General features: G+C 46.4%; 1 protein-coding gene across 10 annotated transcripts in view; it reads left to right on the top strand.

The window, feature by feature from the left end:
- The window catches only part of CASR (calcium sensing receptor), a 1,433,568-nt gene that overhangs the window by 952,065 nt on the left and 461,804 nt on the right, over positions 1–19,699 (top strand). The window lies entirely within an intron of this gene.

The raw sequence follows: 19,699 nt of genomic DNA on the forward strand, positions 1-19,699 counted from the left end.
AGGCATCAGCGCGCGGACATAAAGACAGAGGACTATGAGTAAAACAGGACAGGGAATAAGAGATCTAGCTCAAGGTATTAGATAGCTTTATTTAAAGAGTAAAGTTTTCGATTTCTTTTTGAAAATCTGAAAGTTAGTTTCTAGTCTGAGCGTGGTAGGCAGGCTATTCCATTTTAGGGATGCTTTAACTGGAAAAGAGCGTCCCATTCCATTTGCATTCTTTGTCTGGGTGATCTTAACTAGACCTTGGTTTTTCGATCTTAGTGATCGTCCTGGTTCATACAAGGATATTTGTTCCTTTAGGTAGGTTGGGGCAGAGCCATAGAGGCAATGATGGACAATTGTGGCCGCTTTAAATGTAATGCGGTCATCTACCGCCAGGCAGTGTAAGGCTTTGCGGTCTTCTGTGATGTGAATATGTCGGGGTTTCTTTTTTATAGCTCTCACCGTGTCGTGGTCGATGCAGCCTTTGCTTGTTCCCAATAGCAGGGCATTACCATAGTCCAGTCTAGAGAGGATAACGGCTCTCGCGGTAGTTGTGCTATTTTCTTTGTTTAGGAAGGGTCTTATGTGTCTGAGTAGTCTATGGTAATATCTGCAGTTTTTTTTTAGATATGCTGCATGGGCATTAGATCCAAGGGAGGATTACAAGTAAATTCCTAGGGTGTTCACTTTGCCCACAGTAGGAATGCTGGAGTTCTTTATGTTAAATTGGGCATAGTCTGAGTTCAATTTTGCTCTTGCCTGGGTAGAGCCAAAGATCATAAGCTCTGTTTTACTGCTATTTAGGCAGAGCCAGTTAGATTTCATCCATGCCTCGATTATACTGTAGATGGTGGCTATTTTGGTGATGTCTGTGCTGTAGCTTCCACTCAACTCTATAACAAGCTGAGTGTCGTCAGCAAAATTGGTGAATAGTACACCTAAGTTGTTGAGAAGGGTACAGAGGCCGTGGAGGTAAAGGTTAAAGGGTACAGAGGCCGCGCACCAGCCAAGTACCTGCAAGTACTGTTGGCTGTGGACTGGACTGCTCTGCCCCTTGGATCATTGACACAGCAATGCCTCTGTCCTGCGCTGCACCGTGCTTCTCTCTCTTGTCTTGGAATCCTTTGAAGGCTGGAGGACGTCTTACTGTGAAACACACAGTTTGTCTGGCCCTCGTGGGTCAGAGGAGGTGACTTTTTTTTCCCATTCGAACTGTTCCTAGGGAAGGGAACTCCCCCCCTTTCACTTTCCTGTTGCTTTACTATCTAACACCCGTTTGGAGGTGTGTCTAAACCCCTGCTTTGTGTGCTCTCCCTCCCCTCAGGTTTCCTCTGCATAGGAGGCTCTGCCCCCCTGCGCTGCGTGACATTCAGGAAGCCTCTACAAAGACCTGCCTCCCCGCGCACCCGCGCCGCGCACCAGCCAAGTACCTGCAAGTACTGTTGGCTGTTCGCGGCTCGCGTGGAGCACGGAGGTGGCTGTGAGGCTTCCCTTGCCTCGCTTGAGCTTTGAAGCTTCTGCTTTGCTGGTGCCCCTGAATGCAACTTAGTTTGCTTTTTGCCACATGTTCTTGTCACCCGCATTGTTAAGGGCGGTGAGTGCACAGGTTCGGGCATCACCGGAGTCTCTGTGTACTCCACCTTCCATCCTTGGCTTTTCCCTTCATAGGAGACTGCGGGCCCTTGGCCTTTGATCCTGGGGGAAAGGTGTGAGGAAGTTCCCAGAGTGGAGTGCCTCCTCTCTACGTGCTCCAGGTTGGTTATAATTTTTTCTTCTTGAAGTGCCATTGGTGACACCAAACAGTTGGGCAATTCTACCGTAACTGCTAGCACATGTTCATCTGTTACAGTGTTGTCTATTCCTTCCGCAGGCTATGCGTATGTGAACGAACATTGGCACTTTTCTACCCTGTATATTTTGTGTGCAGATTCCAAGTATAGCCTCTGGTGTAACACTGTGTCTCGGCGAAGATAAGGGGGTTGTTTCAGCCTTGTTGCATCTGTGGCGCAGGGTTGTGTTTTTTTTTTCTCGTCCTTTTGCCCTTTTGGTATTGCAATTGTCTATATATAAAGGGGGTTGCTCTACCTTTTGTCTATGTGGCGTGTATAGCTGTTGAGCATGAGTCCAATTCTAAGAAGTGGTTGCAAAACTTGTTCCTCACCGAAGGAAACTGTGCTACAGTCAGTCAACAATACCCAAAACACTTCCCTCCTCCTGCCTCCTTCCACCAAAAAGTCTCTACTATCTATGCCTAGCTCATCGGAGGAGATGGTTGTTGGGTCGGTCCAAGATGGGAACCTTGAGCCTACTACAATGGTAGCACCATCTTCTGTTAAGCCTCTATCCCCACCTGGTCCTCCCCCTGCCTTGGTATTGTCAACCTTTTCAGTCCAGGAAGCCAATGACAATGTTGGGGAGGCGGGTGATGTAGATGTCCATGGACATGATCTAAACTGTTCCCCTGTGCATGACCATCGAGGCCTTCCCTGCATCTCAGACACCTCAATGTTGGCACCCACTATTGTTAGCGAACTAAGTAGAAGAGTGCGGCTCTCCTTGGGCCCCTCGTCTCCAGCGTCGTCTTCTTTTCCCTTTCGTGAACAAGTTCACTTCCATCTTCCTTCAGAAAGCAGCTGCAAAAAATCGGGCGGCCATGGGAGCGCCCCGTTGATTACCCCATGTAGGGGCTTGGAAGGGGGCGCTGCCTCTCTTTATGACAATATCCATGTCGATGAGGGATTGCCATCAGGATTCTTTCTTCCAGGCGGTGTGGACCCTTTTTCTCTGGGAAATGAAGAGGTCGATCTCTCTGCCCCAAAGGGGGAGGTCAGATCGGCTTCCACCCCTGAAGATTTTTGCTCTACCACTCAGCCCAATGAACGCTTCAACTTCCCTGTAATCTCGCGTATACTTAACTTGCTGGATAAGGGACATGAGCTAACACACTATTCAATAAGGGAGATGCAGGCTTCACTTTCCCTTATGAAAGACAAGATGGCTAGATTGGAAGGCTTTAATTTAGCAGAAGAACAATCTAGACCCTTCTATCTGGCCCAATTTGAAAAAATGCTGGTGAATGCTCCATCTATTCTACCGCAGTCTCCGATTACTAACTTGACCTGCTCACAAGGCTCTCAAACTGAACCTGGGTTTTGCTCTATAGATCCTCCTCAGAGATCTTACTCCAAGGGGATAAGTGGGTCAATTTGGAGCATGGCAATTCGGAGGCTATTGATCTGGTGGAGGTCCTCAAACTCCAGCACGATCGTCTTCTACAGGTGGAGCACCTCTTATGTAAGCTTGCTGTTACCCAGCATCATTTGGATCCGACAGATTGCTCAGGAGAGGGAACTGAAGTTGTTGAGGGGATTGTCGTCCCTGTGGACAGCCCCTCTCCTTTGACTGATATCATTGATGCCCAGTCTAGTCCACCATCGTTGGTTGCTGTTTTGCCCTCGGACCCTGAGGAAGGTCCTGTAGTGCACGAAGGAAGGCACTTTGTCTCTCGTAAAGCAAGGAAGTCCTTCTTAAGAGCCCAAAAACGTCTAAATCAGACAAAGGCTAGCCAGAAGAAAGTCGCCTTCAAAGCACCAACAGCTAAATGTGCGCAGTTACCATCTGAGCCTAACTTAAATCTCATTAATGGTGCCAGCCATGACGAGCTTGGATTGGACTTATGTGACCTCGATGAGGAAAGCAGGAAACACCTACAGATTGCAGCCCTGAAAAGCGGCAACATCCAGCTTGCCCCCCGTGTCCCTTTAAGGACCCCCACGGTCAAGCTGCAATCTCAGCTTCATTGCTTCTTCCCTAATATCGAATCCAAAAAAGTGTGTACTCGGCTGCCAGCCGATGCTACAATGGCATCTGTTGTGAGCCCACAAAGCATTTCATTACCTATGGAAGTGTCTTCTGGTGGTCTGGTAGTAGATTATGTTCCTCCGGCATCTGTCGTTGGGGTAGCTGAAGACCGGGTGATCCCTGCTTTCCAACCAGAAGTTGCACTGGCTCCCTTGCCCCCGGTGCGGCCTCCCTGTGTGGAGGATGGGCCCTCCCGCCAAACATCCTCTGGAGTGCTCACTCCTGATGCTTTGTCCTTTTCTCAAACGCCCAAGGACATGAAACTAATTCTTGGTTGGACTAGCAATCCGGAGATAAAATGCCCAGTTCGAATAAAATGGTCATTCTTGATGAATCCTTTTTTTCAGATCCCTGCCTTAAGGAATCTTTCATCCAAGGACCTCGACTGGGTCAAACTAGCGGCTCACAACAACCACAGAGTGTTCTGCAGAGTACAATCGCAGATTATATCCAAAATGCTATTGGAATTTGCTGATGACTTTCATTCTATTGGTCTTATACCCAGCTTGTTTCTGGACATGGAAAGTGCATGGGCCTTTCTACACTGGGTTCCTCGCCCCCCGCCAGTATGCTCGGTAGGTCCAGCCACGGATTCCTCTGACTCCCATGTTAACCAACTATCTATCCAACTGGCCTCGCTTACGCAAGCACTCAGTGGTCTATCCTGGCTGGAACCCGTGTTAAAAGTGGCCGTCGCCATCAAAGGACCTACTCCTGGCTCATAATTGGCCAGTCTGACCGTTGCCTCTTGGAACTGCTGTGGCTTAGGCAACCTCGCAGTATGGCATAAACGGGTTGAGCCTGACAAGAAACCAGACATCCTATTCCTTCAGGAAACGATGGCTGTAAGTGATATTACACTAGACGGATACTCCTGCTTTTCTGTTCCGGCTCGTCGTATCCTTGCAGGCCGCCCATCTTGGGGTATCGCTGTCCTTATTAACAGTGGCCTAAAAGCAGTGGCTTCAACATTGGACACTTCGGACTCATGCATATTGGTGGAGTTGTCGCATGAACATTCCAAGGTCCCGTCTTTGCTCCTATTGTCCATGTATTGGAATCCTAAGGCAGTTTCCCTGAACTTGATCTTAGAGGACTTGGATCGGATTTTGGGTCATGCTTCTGTTTCTTGTCCTAATCATGAAATTGTGATTGGAGGTGACCTGAATTCATATCTGCAACTTTGCAATGTTTTACATCCCTCCTCTTTCTCCTCTTTATATGCACAACAAGCCTACCATAGAGGGCAGCAACTGGTAAGCTTCTTTGAAACATGGGGCATCTACCCAATCCAATTGGCGCCTCACTCCATCCATACCTCTTGGTGTCATGGCACAGCTTCATCCCTTATCGATTACCTACTCGCATCTAGAGTGTGTTCCGGTTTGCTTGACCCAATCTTAATTTTAGATTTGGGTCTGAGTGACCACCACATGCTGTTCTTGCGTCTTCATATGGGGTGTGATGCTTATATAGTCTCGGCACCAGCTCGTCTGAGTGAATGTGACAGTAATACTATCTCTGTCAAATGGCATCCTTCAGTTTGTAGGAAACTGGTGTTCCTGGTGAATAGGGATCTCCTAGTGTGTCAGGATGATTCTCTCTCGCTGGGTAATGTGGAAAAAATCAACGAAATAAACATCAAAATGATTCACACGCATCTGTTATCCTTAGTGAAGGACTCCCTGGGTAAGGGTAACCCCTTGGATGTCCATCTAAATTTGAACCAGATAGCGATTTCAAAAAAGCAAAAAAATTGCGATCTCCACACCTTAAGAAACAAGTCTACCAGTTTGCTTAAGTACCATTGAGAAAAAAACTATATTGCTGCCCGCTTCAAGCAGCAACTAAAGTCTCTTTGCCAGGCTGCCTATACCTAAGCCAATCAACATATGATAGGCTTGCTGTGTAAAAAAAAAACTCGGGAGTTATGGGCCATTTTAAGAAATCCGTCTGGTAAGGCAGACACTCGTTCGGTGGCTACCATTTTGGGCCCACAATGGGAGAAGTTTTTTTTGTCAAAAATATACCTTGCCAGCCATCCATTCTAAATCAGAAAGTACCAGCATGCAGTTGTCCTTTCCAAGGGTTTGTCCATGGGAATTAAAAGACATCATATGGGTAATCTCCCAACTGAAATTTTCAAAAGCAGCCGGTCCTGACGGGTTGCCCCCCTGTGTCTTTAAGGACGACACCCATTTTTGGGCCAGGTACCTTCTTCCACGCTACCAGTTGATCTATCAAACTGGCAGTATTCCGAAATCATGGTTAATGGCTATAATAATCCCTATACACAAAAAGGGCACCCTAAGTAATCCTTTAAACTTTAGGCCTATCGCCCTTATAGACACAGCTGCGAAAATCTTTGCACGACTGATTCTGTCTGAGTTGGAAGCTCATGTAAGTGCTCTAAATATTCTTTCAAAAGCCCAGGTCGGTTTTCGGAGGGCAATGGGCACTCAGCTAAACGCTTTGATTCTAGCCCATCTCCTCCAGACTGCACACTCTAAGTCTAATGGCACCATATATATGGCAGCATTGGATCTCTCAGCTGCATTTGACAATGTACTTCTCACTCGTCTTTGGCAGAAGATGTTGTCATATGGCATCCCTTCCACCTTGGTAGCTTTAATTGCTGCGTTACACCTAAATACTTCTTACCGGGTCCGTATCAACGCTGAAGGGCTACTAACTGACAATATCCCCACGTGTATAGGTGTAAAACAGGGCTGCAATTTGGCCGCGGTATTATTCAACCTTTACCTCGCCGATATTGACAAAATCTGGCAGGGCTCAAATTCTTTTCCGGCAACACTGGGTACCATGCGGCTCCACTGGTTGGCATTTGCGGATGACGTCATCTTATTTGAAAGAGTGCCATTTGGACTCCAAAATAAACTAAACTTATTTTATGAATATTGTACGCTGAACAACATGACCATCAATTCAGCTAAATCACACATAATGGTCTTTACAGCCAAAAAAAAACTACCCAGATTTCATTTTACCATTAATGCCCAACCTATTTTGAGGAAAGAAGAGATTACCTATTTGGGCTACCACCTATCGAATGGGACGTCTATTGGCACTTGGCGCACAGTGTTGAACGCAAAGTTTAACCCACTGTTGGCCCAAATGAGAATTATCTTCAAAAAATACTGTAGATATTCCCTCCTGCCTCTCATACAATACTACAACATGAAAGTAGAGCCCATCCTCCTTTACGCAGTGGACATGTGCCTTCTGAAGTTGGGGCCTTTCTTAAACCTTTTACAAGGCAAACTTTGGAAGAAAATTCTAGGGCTACCAGGATACTTACCTAATGCCATTATTTTACATGAATTAGGTTTAAATCCTTTAGCGGACAAATATCTCTGGCGGATGGTAAATGCCTTTTCTAAAATGATCTCTCCTCATCCAAATTCACTTTATGAGGACTTTTAGGCAATGCTTGCCCATAAATGTCCCTTGTCGATTTCTGAAGTGAAAGATCTCATATATGCCACCTTAACATCATTGAATATGTCGCAGGAGGATTTGATTAATACTCCAACTAAAGTTAAAAGCCGCTTCTTTGAGTGGGCAGTTTTTGGTCTCTTCTCTTTCTAAATAACTTGTCATGGTGTAACAATTTTATCATTTGTTTGTTTCTGATTGCTCGTCCTTCTGTATTTTGCTTTTCACAGGTTTTCTAGGTTTTTGTGATTTCTTATATGATTTTGTGTTGATTGTTTTTATTAGGCACGTTTTCTGTACATATTTTTGTGGGACTATAGGAAGTGGTGGAGGGTTGTTCTGTCGTATGCTTTTATGTATGGATCGGTAATATGTTTAAGTGTTTTATTATGTCCTATCTGTTCAAGTAATGACTAGCTTTGATGAATTTTTATATGAATGTTTACATCATATGTATAATTTGTAAAGGTGCAAATTAAATTTTGCTACCAAAACAAATTAAAAAAAAAGAGGAGGGGAGAAAAACTGTCTCCCTGGGGTACACCATAGTTTATACTTATGTGGTTGGAGAATTTCTCCCCCCATGTATTTTGGAACTACGATCTGAGAGGAAAGAGGAGATCCAGTCTATGGCCTCTTGTGAGCAATTTGCTGATGTGCTCAGTGCTTGCTGGAGTTTATGATAGTCTAGCAGATCAAACGCTAGTGATAGGTCTAATAGCATCAGTATGCCTGTCTTTCCCTTTTTCATGATGTTCAGCATTCTGGTTTGTAGATCCAGCAGTGTGGTCTTTGTGCTATGTGAGTTTCTGAATCCTGATTGTTGTGCGTGGAGAAGATTGTGTTCATCCACGTATGTTTGAAGTTGTTTAGTTGCAGCTTTGTCTAGTATTTTAAGGAGTAAATTGCAGTTGGTTATTGGTCGAACGTTTGTAGGATCTTGTTGGTCGAGTCCTGGTTTTTTAACTAAAGGTGTAACTGTCATTGCTTTAATAGAGATAGGTACTTTCTTGTCTTTAAAATAGGTGTTTATAATTCTACGAATTAAGGGTGCAAATATATCTAGGTTTTCAAGTACAATTTTTGGCAGAAGAATATTTTCTGCCAGGATGTCTGCTTAAGTGTTGTTAGAAGCTTTTTTGTGTCGTCTAAGGTGAGTAGTTTGAACTTGAATTTTCTTGATGAATAATGGGTGGGACTGTAATGTCCAAAGTGGGTAGTATTTTAGTGGCTACCTGGCAGAGGCTGATGGTTTGCCGAGCCTTTAGAATCTTTTCATGGAAGGCATGTTGGACCTTCTCGCAGTCTTCTTGGGTTGGTTGGAAGGGGGGTGACAAAGAGGGTGGTTTTTCTACTGACTTAAGGATTTGGAAGAGTTTACCTGAGCAGTTAGAAGCTGTAGATATTTGCTGATTAAAAAAGTATTTTTTAATCTCGGTTAGTTTCATTTTGTATTTTTTGTCAATTTCTTTCCATGTCTTTTTATTTTCATCTGTCTGATTTTCTTGCCATCTTCTTTCTATTTTCCATTTATCTTTTCTTAGGGCTTTTGTCTCATCAGTGAACCAGTTTTGGTGGTTGACGTTAGGTCTGATTTGTTTTTGTTTGAGTGGAGCATAAGTGTCAACAGTTTTCTGAAAGTGTGTGTTGTACATTTTAACAATGTCTTTGCATGAGTCGTCATCGCTTGTGGAGGACAGGATGGTGGCAACAGTATTGACTAGATGTCTGACGTGAGATTTTTAAAGTTTCTATTAGCAATGGTGTTTGGCGCGTTGTCCGGCTTTTTTATGCTGGTCTTAGGTGTCAGTATAAGTTCAACTTTATAGTGATCAGACAGATGCAAGGGACTGTCTGTTTTGTGGTGATATTTATATTTCTGGATATAATCCAGTCTAGTTGGTTGCCATTGTTTGTGGTGGGTTCATTGTTGGTCACATTATAGTTTATTGATTTAAGATCTTTTTCGAGCGCGATGCCTCTTTATCTTTGGTGTTACCTCTCCATCTGTTGAGGTCACCTAGAACCACATTGCCTGTATTGGGTCCTTCACGGGAGTTTAGTGTCTGCATTAAGTCCTCATTAAAGTCTGTTCTCAGGGAAGGTGGGCGGTAAAGTACAATTAATGTGAAATGCTTCCATTTCTTGGTATATGTCCATCTGGTGGACAGACCCCTGGCAGCTCGCAGCATGCCCCGGTATTAGAAAATAGGGAGAATACCAACCCTTGTTCCTCTCCGCTACAGGTACCAGTTCTATGGCACCTTTCTCTAGCAGGTCTGACGTCTCCTGCATAAGGAGCGGGTCTGGAAGCTTCAAAGAGTTGTTCCCTGGTGGATGACTCTGAGGAGTGTGTAGGAAAGGCAGCTGTTTCCAATGCCCAAGCATCTGACGTAATAGCCTGCCATTCTGTCAGATGTTGAGTTAACATGCCTCCTGTTAGGGAGGATTCTCTGTTAAGGCTAATTTCCCAAACCTAGTGAGTCCCCCAGCAGCTTCGCTGGATTTTTTGGGGTTTATTTTTTTCTCCTGCTAAGAGTGAGACTCTTTTTCTCCCACTCTTAGACATGATTTGAGATATCCTTTGACTTTGTGATGTGTTTTATGGGCTATGGGGTCTTTTACTCCATAGAGTTTCATGTGGTTTTTGGTAAGTGTGTTACACAGCACCCTCAGTGCAGTAACACAGGGGTGTCATAGTGACTCCCAAACATAGACTCCGTACCCTGGGACTGAATACTGTCTCCCAGGGCATGTAAAGTCACCATTGACTTTACTAGTCTTGAATTGGGAACAGAACCAGTACAAACCATCATATTGTGGAAGTACTGGTAGGGGTAATTAGATTGCCCCTGGGTCTGTTTTTCGAGGGGGCACTTTGCAGTCCCCCCTCATCGAGTTTCTGGCTGGTGGCAGTGGTTACCACGCGGAATATTCCTTAAGAATATTTACTATGGGATTTTCCCATTCATTTTAAACGCACCACTTTTTGGTGCAATGTTAAAGATACCGCCGGGTTATTTATTTAATATTTATTCCCCGGTTGGGTCTTTTCGCCAGGACTCGGTTTTAAAATGGCGTTTGTGTTCGCCTCTGTAACTCCAACCCAAGTCGAGCCCTTTGTTCCACTTTTTGGCGGGCTTCTACAAAGAAGCCTCCAAAAGTGGTGCCACTCTGTCTGGGTATACAGGATGTGTGGGAGTGGAGTTTAGGCACCCTGGACTGAGTTGCCTCGGCAACTCAAGTCGCACTCTTGTGTGATTGGCCCAGCTCACCACTTAGCATGTTTGAGTGACAGCTAGGACTGATGAATGGGGGTTTTCTGCATAAAAGCAGGGCTTTGGGGACTGGGACTTTAGACGTCGCCACAGGACCAAAGAATCCGAAGAGGGAGAAGCTGAGCCGACCTGCAACGACGACACCACCGGTGGAGCCCTGCTGAACCGACTCACCACTTCTTCCAACGACAGAGGAGATCTTCATCCCGAAGAGTGTTCTTCCTTTGACTGGTGGGGATAACCAGTTTGCCTGCCTTTTCACCTTCTCTGATCATCTCGTGGCCGCCTTGCCTGTGCCAAGCACCCCGGCAACCGAGATACCACTTTTTACCACTACCGCAAATAAAAGGGTAGTACCTTTTAACCGGAGAACTCCGCGGCTGGTTTCCTCCCTGGCAGTGCAACTACCTTCAGCTTTCCTCCACGTCGAGATCTTCTCTTCCTCTGGACAACGCCGTGTCTTGCATCCCCTGCCAGGAACAACTGCCCCCGCTGGAGGATTCTCTCCACGTTCAAGGTACTGTGTCCGCCTGGCCTCCCTCGCTACGGTCTGTGTGGGGTGTCTCGTAAATCCTCATCTTACCACTTGGGTTGGCCCTAGGCTGGCTAACTGAACTTTTCTGAGCTGAACTGATTCCTTTTTAAACTCTCTGAAAGACTTTCCAAGCCTTTTAAACTGTGTGATCTTGGGCGCATTGGTGTTCTACTCTCTCCAAGAGGGAGCCTGGCCTCTGAACTTTTTGCTCACCAGTCGACTTTGACTTTCCTGCCTTGCTGAGTGCTTCTAAAGTATTGTGTTGTGTGCTGTTCCTAATTTCTGCCTTTTCCCTCCCTTTTTCTTAACTTATTGGAGTGCCAGCTTTAGTTAAGCGCTCACCTCTGTCTGGAAATAAGTGGTGTTAACTAAGACTTGTCTAATAAGGAATAAGCGATGTATATATATTAATAGTGACTGTGTTTTTGAACTTGCTTACAATAATAGTGCTAGAGTGTTTCTAAGTGTGTCTTTTAAATAAATAATTATATACTTGATACCAAAGCTCTGGTCAGTGTTTGCTTGTGCTACTGTATTTTGGTACCTATCTTGTATACTCTATATACTGTCTAACTCTTCTTGAGAGAAGTCTGGCTGCTCAGCCACAGCTACCAGGTAAATCTGGGTGGTACAGACTGCTACCAATTGGGTTTACTGCCAACACCTGTAGTCTTAAGCCTTTTACAGTGGTCCCTAAGGGAACTGCACAGGTTTCTGCCTAACACCTCCTACCGGAGTTTTGTGTGGGGAGACCTCAGAAGGGTTTAGAAGCGGCTGACGCAGATGCTGAGGGTAAAGTGGCACCTGCTGATGCGGGTTTAGTACCTTTGACCCGTCCACCACTGCCTTTTCCGAATGTGGAGTAAAAACTAAAGGGCTTCCCCCTCCAGGATGTACCTGTGGGGCGATTTGGAGTTTGACGGATTGCAGCCCCAAGTGATTTTTCTGCCGCCTTTGAGGTTTGCAATTTCTCCAGGCAGTCATCAGCTTTTTTCCCAAATAGGGAGGAGCCGTCAAAGGGCATATTCAGAAGCCAGACTTGTACATCAGGAGCAAAACCAGACTTCCGCAACCACGCAAATCTGCGGATTGTGGTACTTGCCTCCATGGCTCTGCTGAGGCTGTCAGCCGAGTCGATACCTGTTTGGAGGAACTCACACATTGCATCCTTCCCATCCTTAATGATGTTTAAGAATGCGTCTCGTTCCTCCCCTTCTGGGAGACAAGACAGCCGCTGATGAAGCGCATTCCCTAAGGGTGTGGCTGAATGTAGCTACCTTGCAAGTAGCTTTAATAGACTTGAGTGCCTGCCGTACTGCATTCTGAAAAGAGTTTTTTAGACATGGTATCAAATCATTTGTTGTCTCTGTCTTGTGGTATAGTGGGGCATGCCGACTTACTATTTGACGAGGTTGCTGCCTGCACTACTTAACTCTCTGGAGTTGGGTGCTTACTTAAATATTCAGGGTCTGAAGCAGATACTCTGTTCTTTGCAAAGAGCTTTTTATTTACTGCAGGGATAACTTCAGATGTCTCCCAATTTGCAGCTATTTTTCTCTGCAATGCAGCATGAAAAGGGAATATAGGGTCTTCTTGAGGCCCTTTGTGTAAGATATCAGTAAGATCATCTTCCTGGAAAGAGTGTGCAGGTGTTGTCCACCCCATAAATTGCATGATTCTAGCCATAAGGGCTCTGTAAGGCATTTCTGCTTGTTCTCCAGGTTCTGGTCTAACAAATTCTGCCTCTGGAGAAGTATCTATGCCACTGGCATCTTGTAAAGATTCTTGTAGATCTTTCAATCCATTTCCCTCAGAAATTAGTTCCTCTGGAATGGGTACTGTTGTTCTTTGTAACCCAAAAGGTCTCTCATTGTCAGAGTCCTCCCCTTCCTCATATATAGAGGATAAAGCTCTGAAATAATCAGATCTTGGATAAGGGGTAAACCCCATTTCCAGAGAAGAAGGAGCCAAATTTGTGGATACTGCTTGGGAAAAGGTTGTTGTTGTCGAGTTACAGGTCTTGACAAACTTGCAAATGGCGTTGAAAAAATCTAAAAGGGCCTCGATGTCCTCGAGAGGACTGGAATCCTACTTGGTGTCATCGATATTGTCGACGCCACTCTCGACGCCTTGGGCGGGACCTTCGACACCTCTTGTGCTGATGTCGTAGTGGAGGTTTGAGGCCTCGAGGACGTGTCCTTAATCAGGGTTGAATACGGCTTCGACGACACAGATTTGTGCGTCGAAGTTACCTTTGGCGATGGCATCGATGACGCAGCTTTACCCAATGATTTTTTGTCTTTACTCGAGGGTTCATGATGCTCTCGAGGTTTTTTGTTCGCCGGGTTCGACGACTCACGTCGTTTTTGTTTTTCAGGCCTTTCACCCGGGGTATCACCTCTAGGCATCTCCGAGGGGGTCAAGGCCGCGTTCTCTGAGACCCTTAGCATTTTCATGTGAAATTCCTCCCACTTAGCTAGAGAGCTGTGTTTAGTGGGGCAGGTGACCCTTTCTGGGGAATTCGAGGATGAAGAGGAGGGAGATCTATAACGCCTCTTCTTAGAGTGTCTCGATCTCGAAGAATGGTGGGAACCGCTTCGAGATCTCGATCGGGAATGTTTGTTTCTATGGTGAGGAGACGAATGTCTCGACTCAGTCAAGGACAATTTTGAAGGAGTAGAAGGTTTAACTGTCTTACCTCTTACTAGCATCCCCCTACGCTCCTTCAAGGCTTTCGCCAGCATAGACATGCAGTACTCACATTCCAAACACTGGTGCTCTGATCCCAGGCACCACAAACAGATCCTGTAAGGATCCTTTAATGACATTTTCTTTCCACAGTCTCGGAATTTTTTGAAGCCGGACCGTGACGTCAATGTTTCGGACGAAGATGCCATCGTAGGATATAATATTTTTAGAAGATTTTTCGATGAGTAGAACCAAGCGTTGCGTCTCCGAGGCTTACGAAGCATGGAAAAATGGAACAGAGCAACCGACGCTGCGCAAGACTATTTATACCTATGGTGGCGACGGCGCCGATACAGAGGCCTTGGTGGGACACCAACTCGAGGGACATCGACGCGCTGCGCCCTTTACTGTGAAAAATGTTTTCCGAGGCCAGCAAGCTGGAAATGGATTTATCAAAGATAAGGAATACGTGGGAGGAACATCCAGTCGAAAGAACGTTACAGTTGGTGAGTAACTTGTTCTTCTTTTGGGACACAATCCATTCAAAATAACAAACACTAAAGACCACCTACAATTCAGAAAACGACCAAAACCTGGCTCTTCAACAGCACAGAAACAAATTGAAACAACTAATCAACCAAACAGGAAACACAGAGAACAGGTCCACAGAAATTAGGATGACACAGACAATGCCCAGAACGGCTAAGGGAATGTCTAACAATAACAAGAGAGACAACGCTAGGTTGAATAGGACACAAGCAACTACCCCATGAGGACAGAATTAACACCCCTGCCCAATTCCATCCAACAACCTCACCCACTCCATGAACGCCACCAAGTGCCAATAATGAATGTTAGCAGCTGCCACTTTTGGACATAGCTATGGACGTTAGCACGTGCAGAGCCTGGACGGAGTTGTGAATGATGGCAGATGCCGCGCCTAGGCGTACTACGAGTGTTGGCATGTACCTCGCTTGGATGACAGGGTTGTGAGCGGTTGCCTGCGTGAGCAGCTGGGTAGGATTGTGATTGCCGAACATTGCCACATTTGGATAGAGTATAGCAGTTGTTGAGCAAAGCCACGTCTGGACTGCATAGGGAATGCCACTGAGGCCAGATTAGGATGGAATCACGAATACCAGCTAGCCCCACACATAGACATGCCTAATGGTGGGCAGTGGCCGAATTTGGGCACAATTGTGTATATTGGCAAGCATCATTCATGGAAGGGATAATGAATATCGGCTGATGCCGGAGCTAGATTGACATGCAGTGATGTTCGCGCGCCACACCTAAAAAGAAAACAGGGAAATTCAGCACATTGCTTATAAACAACGATGCCTATAACCTATTGACTAATAATATCACCCCTCCGCCTACATCTCTCAAACTCTAACCAAACACAACCACAACCCTATACCACAACAAACCGCACAAACTTCACGGCACCGCAACAACAAACAAACCTCACATAGACTTGCACAACAGCACACAACGTCTACCGACTGGAAAACACCCCAAGCACAGCGGACGGTTTTAACCGTGTTGTGGCTGCCAACAGTACATCACTGCTCTCTTGCACTTTTCCTGCTTACACCCACTAACTCAACCCCATTCCCGTTTCAGAGCCACCAGAGCGTCAGGAGACCACTCCGGTGGTGATAGTGCACGGTACAAATATCCTTTAACATTAACATTAACAGCCCGTAGGCCTTCCGGCGGAACCTCACCGGCAAGTGTATAACATTCGCCAATGGCCAGGATTATCCACCTGGATGTTGTTTGTTTGGTGACTGCCAGGCCCAATTTAGGGTCAGTATACCCAAAAAAAAGTTAATCAACCTGGTAGAATGTAGTCATTCTTGAAATGTAAAAACGTAGAGCCATTTCCGGGTCTAATTTATGTAATATCTCCTCTTCTTTACCTAAATGAGGAAGAGGATAGAAGGTTGGGAATGTTATCTTTTGGACAAATAGAAGTCAAAGACTACCTTCGACTTAGAAGAACTAGTTACTCTTACCTTGTAACGTTCTTTCGATGGGATGTTCCTCCGACGTATTCCTTATCTTAGATAGAAATCCTTCAGCTTTGCTGGCCTCGGAAAATTTTTTCGCCAGAGGGCGCTGCGCGTCGATGATCGCCGAGTCGATGACCCTCGACGGCCTCCGTGCCGACGTCGACGTCATCCTGCCTATAAAGGCCGCGCGCAGCGTCCGTTGCTCAGTTCCGTTTTGTAGTCCCCAGTAATGTTTTTGGATTAGACTAATCACCTTGAAGGAGCATAGGCTGCAAACCCACAGGAAGTCATACTGCGGGGATGGATGGGAGGGTCGATAAGGAATACGTCGGAGGAACATCCCATCGAAAGAACGTTACAAGGTAAGAGTAACTAGTTCTTCGAAGGGATTGTGTCCTCCGACGTATTCCTTATCTTAGATAGACTCCCATAGCAGTGGTATTGTGACTGGAGGCGGGAGTAATAAAAGTTATGTTACCCTTCCAGAATGGACAGAGTGTAACACAGCCTTGCCGAATCTAGTTTCTTGACTAGAGGAGGAATCCAGGCTATAGAATTTGGTAAATGTATGTGCGGACGACCATGTGGCAGCCGCACATATATCTCGAATTGGCACCCCTCTTTGAAGGGCTGAGGATGTTGCGATACCCCTGGTAGAATGAGCCCTTAGATTTTGAGGAGGCTCCTTTCCTGCCAATTTGTAGCACTCCAGAATGGCTAAAATAATCCATCTGGAGATGGTTTGTTTTGTTATTGGAAGGCCCAACTTATGTCCTGCATAACCTACAAAGAGTTGGTCTGCTTGTCTGATCTTAGCCAATCTGCTGATATAGAAGCTCAAGGCTCGCTTAGGGTCCAGCCTGTGCAGTCTCTCTTCCTCCTTCCCCGGATGAGGAGGAGGGTAGAAAGAAGGTAATATAATCTTCTGAGTGATGTGAAACTCCGAGACTACCTTCGGGAGGAAGTTAGGCTTCACCTGAAGAACAACTTTGTCCTTGTAAAAGATTGTATGTGGAGGTTTACACGATAAGGCTTGCAACTCGCTAACCCTTCTAGCAGATGTCAATGCTATTAGCAAAACAGTTTTGAGGGTGAGAAGCTTCAATGAACAAGAGTGTAGTGGTTCAAAAGGGGCACCCTTTAGGAAGTTTAAAATTAGGTTTAAATCCCATAAGGGAACTTGAAAAGGTTTCGGGGGATAAACATTAGTTAATCCTTTTAGGTATTGTATTACCAATGGAATTTTGAAGTATGAAGGCTCCTCTGCAGTGCGCTTAAAGATTGATAGCGCTGCGAGATAGCCCTTAATTGTGCCAACCTGTAGGCCTGAATTAGCCAGGTAAAGTAAGAATGACAACACCATAGGTGTACCACAAGAAAAGGGTTCAATATTCTTTTCTCTGCACCAGCTGCAAAATTTGTTCCAACGGCAGCGGTATAGAGTTTTAGTTGCCGGCCTTCTGGCCGAAAGCAACACCTCCATAACATCATCCGGAAGGTCCCAATCCTTGTACCTCAACCTTTCAGACACCAAGCGTGAAGGTTGAGGGTCTTGATGGCTGGATGGAGAACCTGACCTTCCTTCTGCGAGAGAAGATCCTCTCTGTATGGCAGTCGAATTGGAGGGCAGATGGACATGTCTAGAAGGTCCGGGTACCACGTTCTCCTGGCCCAATCCGGGGCAATTAGGATCATGGTCTTCCGAAACCTTCTCAACCTCCTGATCATTTGAGGAATGACAGGGACCGGAGGGAACGCGTACAGAAGTGGGAACTCCCAGTCCACTACGAACGCATCTCCTAGAGCTCCTCTCGGGGGAAATTCCCTTGAGCAAAATCTGTCGCACTTCCTGTTGATACTGGTGGCGAACAGATCCACTTGAGGGGTTCCCCAAAGGGCGAAGATCTCTTGAAGGACTTCCTGAGCTATCTCCCACTCGTGAGAGACTGTGCTCTGCCTGCTCAGAGCGTCCGCTGTCAAGTTCTTCTCTCCGGCTAGGTGAATTGCCGATAGAGAGATTCCTTCCTGAATTGCCCAAAACCAGAGCTGCATCGCCTCTCTGCACAGTGGTAGTGAGCCTACGCCTCCTCTTTTGTTGAGGTAGTGCATGGCCACTGTATTGTCCGTCATTATTAGGACGTTTCTTCCCCGTACAGACGGCAGAAAAGCCTTCAGCGCTAGTCTGATGGCTCTCAGCTCCAACAGGTTGATATGTAGTCTGGACTCCGATGGAGACCAACGACCGCTGATGGTCAAGTCGTTGGCGTGAGCTCCCCACCCCGTGAGTGAGGCATCCGTGACTACTGTTATCTCCGGCCATGGTTGCCAAAACATTTCTCCTTTCAGGATGTTCTCCCGACAGGCCCACCACTGAAGGTCTCGGGCTACTTTGACCGGGATCCGAAGGAGATCTGTCATCCTTCCTGAGAACTGTGACCACTGAGTTCTCAGTGCCCACTGGAGGGATCTCATTCTCAGGCGAGCCTCCGGCACGAGGAATATGCAGGATGCCATGAGGCCTAGCAACCTCAGAAAGTCGTAGGCTGGGAGATATTGGGCATTCTGAAATCTGATGACCATCTGCAGAATATCTCGAGCCCTCACCTCTGGTGGCAAGGCTTTTCCCAGGGAAGTGTCCAGGACTGCTCCAATGAATTGGAGTCTCTGTGATGGTATCATCTGTGACTTCTTTAAATTGAGGGAGAAGCCCAGCTTGTGAAGGAAGTGGCAAACATAATCTAGTTGTCTCTGAGCCTGTTCCGAAGATACAGCTCTGATCAACCAATCGTCTAGGTAAGGGTAGACATGAATCCCTTCCCTCCTTAGACTTGCAGCCACAACCGACATTAGCTTGGTAAAGACCCTCGGGGCGGAGGTTAGCCCAAATGGCAGAACTCGAAATTGATAATGAGAGCTGCCAATTGCGAACCTCAGGTATCTCCTGTGCCTGGGATGGATCGGCACATGGAAATAAGCGTCCTGGAGGTCTAGAGATACCAACCAGTCCTGAAGCTGGAGGGCCTGAAGGATCTGAGAGAGAGTCACCATCTTGAACTTGTCCTTTCGGAGGAATTTGTTCAATTCCCGTAAGTCTAAGATGGGTCTCAGTCCTCCGTCCTTCTTCGGTATTATGAAGTAGGGGGAGTACCAACCCTTGTTCCTTTCCGCTACAGGTACCAGTTCTATGGCACCTTTCTCTAGCAGGTCTAAAACCTCCTGCAAGAGGAGCGGATCTGGAAGCTTCAAAGGGTTGTTCCCCGGTGGATGACTCTGAGGGATATGTAGGAAGGGCAGGCAGTAACCTTGGGCCACTGTCTCCAGAGCCCAAGCATCTGACGTAATAGCCTGCCATTCCGTCAGATGGTGAGTTAACCTGCCCCCTACTGGTGTTCTGTGAGGGGAGACCTCAGAGTGGTTTTGAAGCGGCTGATGCAGTTGCCGAAGGTAAAGTGGCTCCTGCTCCTGCGGGTGCGGCTTTCTTTCCCCTACCCCGTCCACCACGGGTAAATCTTCCTTGGCCTCTTTGAGCCGGTCGTCCCCTGCCCCTTCCATATGAGGAATAGTAACGAAAGGACCGTCCTCTCCACGATGATCCCGAAGGACGAAAGGTATTCTGATGGATAGCAGCTCCCAATGACTTGGCTGCTGCCTTGGACGTTTGCAGTTTCTCCAAACTGTCATCCGCCTTCTTTCCAAAGAGGGTAGAACCGTCAAAGGGCATATTCAAAAGCCTGGTCTGCACGTCAGAGGCAAAACCAGACTTCCTCAACCACGCATGCCTGCGGATTGTGGTACTTGCCGCCATGGCCCTGCTGATACTGTCAGCAGAATCTAGGCCAGTTTGTAGGGTCTCGCACATCGCATCTTTACCATCCCTG

The sequence above is a fragment of the Ambystoma mexicanum genome, chromosome 7p (genome assembly GCF_040938575.1).
Source record: "Ambystoma mexicanum isolate Mex_15411 chromosome 7p, UKY_AmexF1_1, whole genome shotgun sequence".
Taxonomy (NCBI): Eukaryota; Metazoa; Chordata; class Amphibia; order Caudata; family Ambystomatidae; genus Ambystoma; species Ambystoma mexicanum.